Here is a 4,389-nt window from a genome sequence, read left to right on the forward strand (position 1 = left end):
GAACATTGAGGATGTGTATTGACTACAGGGATTTGAACAAGCTGACTATCAAGAAAAAGTACCCACGATCGATGATTTATTTGACCAGCTACAGGCTAAGACAATGGTCTTAAAGATTGATTTTTGATCTAGTTATCACCAGCTGAGGATGTCCCGAAGATAACTTTTCGCACGAGGTATGGGCATTATGAATTCTTGGTCATGTCTTTCGAATTGACCAATGCCCCAGATACTTCATGGATATGATGAACATGGTGTTCATGGATTACTTGGACAAGTTTGTGATTGTCTTTATTGATGACATATTGGTATACTCTTAGACAGAGACAAAGCATGAGCAACATCTCCGGTTAGTACTACAAAGGTTGAGAGAGCACAAGTTGTATGCCAAGTTCAAGAAGTGTGAGTTTTGGTTACCTCAAGTGACATTTCTTGGTCACATTGTTAGCATAAATGGGATTAAGGTGGATCCGGCTAAGATTGAGGCAGTGAGGGATTGGCCAAGGCCAAGGAATGTTTCAGAGATTATGACTTTCCATTGATTGTGGGGTATTATCGACACTTTTTTGAAGGGTTCTCAAAGATTGCCACACCACTAACTGAGTTGACATGCAAGAGCTTGAAGTTCATTTGGTCTGATAGGTGTGAGAACAACTTCCAGGAGTTAAAGTGATGATTGATCACTGCTCCGGTATTGAGCCTTCCTTCAGATCAAGAGAAGTTTGTGGTGTACTATGAAGCATTAAAGCAGGGGTTAGGTTGTGTTCTTATGCAGGCTGGGAGGGTGATTTCCTACACATCATGACAACTAAAGGAGTGTGAACAATGATACCACACTCATGATCTAGAGTTAGTAGCGGTGGTATTCACAATAAAGTTGTGGTGACACTACTTGTATGGAGAGAAGTGTGAGATCTTCACCAACCATAAACATTTGAAGTACTTTTTCACATAAAAGGATCTGAATATGAGGTAGAGTTGTTGGTTGAAGTTGATAAAGGATTATGATTGCGAGATCCTTTATCATCCAGGGAAAGCCAATGTGGTGGCAGATGCTCTAAGTCGGAGAGGTCTGAGATAGTTGTCCAGCCTAAAGGAGATATCCAGGGAATTGGCAGAGGAGATGACCAGAGCTGGAATAGAGTTTGTTGTGGGTAGATTGGCCACTCTTCACTCCTTGAGAGAGTAAGAGAAGCTCAGAGAAATGATCCTTAGCTAGAAAAGCACCGAGAGGACGTCCTAGCTGGAGTGGCTAAGGAATTTACCATTACTGAAACATGTATGTTATGATACAAGGATCAGGTTTGTGTTCCAATGGATGTTGGTATTAGATAAGAGATTTTGGATGAGTCTCATACCACTCCTTATTCATTGCACCCAGGCACGACAAAGATGTATCATGATCTGAAATCTTTGTATTGGTGGCCAGGGATGAAGGGAGATGTAGTGGAGTATGTGGCAAAGTGCCTAACCTGTCAGCAGGCGAAGGCTGAACACCAGAGGCCAGCTGGGTTGTTACAGCCTTTAGGTATTCCTGAGTGGACATGGGAAGAAATCACTATGAATTTTGTGGTGGGCTTGCCTAGAACAATGTGGCAACATGACTCGGTATTGGTGATTGTAGACAAGTATACCAAGTTAGCTCATTTTCTGTCTGTGAGAACAAACTTTATAGTGGACCAGTATGCAGAATTGTACGTGAGGGAGATTGTACATCTCCATGGGGTTACAAAATCTATAGTGTTAGATGGGGATCTCATTTTTACCTCCAAGTTTTGGGGGAGCCTGTAGAAGACTATGGGTACTCAGTTGAAGTTAGAAAGCTTACCATCCTAAGACAGATGGAAAGTCTGAGAGGATGATTCAGATAATGGATGAAAAATTACTTTTTAAGTTTATGAATTATAAGATTTGATTCAAAGAAGTGAATAAAGAACAAGTACTAAAAAGTAAAGAACACAAGCATATTTTTACAAGGTTCACTGATAAAAATCAGCCACTCCTTGGGTCACAAAAGATCAGGGCAAAATACTTCCACTATAACAAACTTTGTTTTTTACAAATTACAAAATCAACATGCTACTTTGCTAAAGAGAAATATGAAACTCATACCAAGATTTACAATTACCCTAAGTTGAGTATCCCACTCAACTTTCTATACTTCTAAATCCCTTAGAAGAATGCCTGAAATCCCTACAACTCTAAGTCTTTGAAATCCCTTCAAAACTTCCAGAAAAAATCCTTATGCTCTTCACTCTGTACTATCAGAAAATGTTAAACCCTAACAAAGAACCCACAACAAAAGATTAGAGAGAAAACAAAGAAAACTAACAAAACTCTTTGCAATAAAATGATTGCATCTGGGGTGTGTATTGGTTGCATCTGGAGATGTTCGTGGTTTCATTTGCCACTGGGATTGGTTTTTTAGTTTGGTCTTAACTAATTAAGTTTAGTTTATTATTAGGGATTTTTGTTAGATTATTTACCTGCTTATAAATACTGGTCGGTTTTGGGTCTTGTGAGCTGAGCAATCCGATTCATTTTATTGCAAAGAGTTTTGTTAGTTTTCTCTCTAATATTTTGTTGTAGGTTCTTTGTTAGGGTTTGACGTTTTCTGATAGTACAGAGTGAAGAACAGAAGGATATGTTCTGGAAGTTCAGAAGGATTTAGAGACTTAGAGCTGATGGATTTCAACCATTCTTCTAAGGGATTTAGAAGTTTAGAAAGTTGAGTGGGATACTCAACTTAGGGTAATTTTAAATCTTGCTATGAGTTTTAGATTGTTCTTTAGCAAATTAGCATTTTGATTTTATAATTGTTAAAGAACAAAGTTTGCTATAGTGGAAGTATTTTGCCCTGGCCTTTGTGACCTAAGGAGTAGCTGATTTTTATCAGTGAACCTTGTAAAAATTTGCTTGTGTTCTTTACTTTTTGGTACTTGTTCTTAATTCACTTGCTTCAATCAAAACTTACAGTTCATAGACTTAAAAAGTAACTTTTCACTTCCTTAACAGATCCCTCTGTTCTTCACTCTGTACTATTAGAAAACTTCAAACCCCAACAAAGAACGTGCAACAAAAGATTAGAGAGAAAACAAGGAAAACTAACAAAACTCTTTGCAATAAAATGAATCGGTTTTCTACTCAAGACCCAAAACTAACTGTACATATATACAACTAACTAAGCCTAACAACACCACTAACAACCTCTAAACACAATTAGTTAAACATTAATTGAACAAACTAATCCCACGTGGCAAGTATGACCACAAAGATCTCCAGATGCATCTTATACATAATTCAGATGCATCTAGGATCATGAGTTTCCATATAAGAACACCTGCAGAAAACACATGGTTATTACAATCTCCCCTTGGAAAATTGTGAACAATGAACAAAACAATACTAGTATTAAACAAAAAGGAACAAAGTCAAGTGAACAAAGCACAAATATTCAACAACACCACTAGACTAAACTGAGACTATAGAAACTAAACATAAATAACAAGAGTCATAGAAACAACAAAAGAATCGTCAGTCGAATGCACCAATTTCTCCCCCTCAGTGATCATAATCAAGGATATACTTTCTTGAGGCGAGGTCAGATGAATCAGGAGACGACTGAGATTTCTCCCCTAAATTGGAGACTCCCACTAAATATCAGGATTTGTGAACAAGTTATGTCTCATGGAGGACAAAGCACCCCCTCAATTGCAGACACTTCAGAGAATATATTCACTGTTGGAGCTACAAAGAGAAACAGAACTTATAGGGCTCTTAGAATTTGTAAGTGATATAAGCTCTCCCTTAAGAAAGTGTTTGGCACGAAAAAATAGAAAAGCTAAACAAGGCCCTTATTACAACAAAAATCCAATGAACACGGCCAGAAACAAAACAACCAAATATCATATTTTTTCAAAATTTAAAAGTTGATTGAAAAAAAACAAGGCTTTGAAAATACATGTAACCACAGATGACCAACAAATGATATTTCCCACTAAAAATGATCACTAATCTCATAAGCACAATAGAGAAAATGAACGAGAAGCTTTGTTAAAAAATAAAATAAATATCCAAAACATGTAAGAGTATGTTGTCATTCATAAAATCTGAAAATAAACTCTTAAAAAGTGAAAGTTTGACAAACAAACATCAATCACTTTTTTCAACAAGAGTTTTGAGCCTAAATTTACCATATGTGTGTGCATGTGGCCTCATGTGAGCCAAAGTTATGGCTCACTCACTCCTGATTTTGTTTTATTTTGTTTTTTTCCTTTTTTTTTTTAAAATGTCTCTTTTTGAATGTACCACTCGTGGACTTTTTCAAAGCAATCAGTTATGAATTTCATTCATTTCCAAAGATGTAGCCATCTCCCTTAATAAAAAAAT

The sequence above is a fragment of the Humulus lupulus genome, chromosome 7 (assembly GCF_963169125.1).
Source record: "Humulus lupulus chromosome 7, drHumLupu1.1, whole genome shotgun sequence".
NCBI lineage: Eukaryota > Viridiplantae > Streptophyta > Magnoliopsida > Rosales > Cannabaceae > Humulus > Humulus lupulus.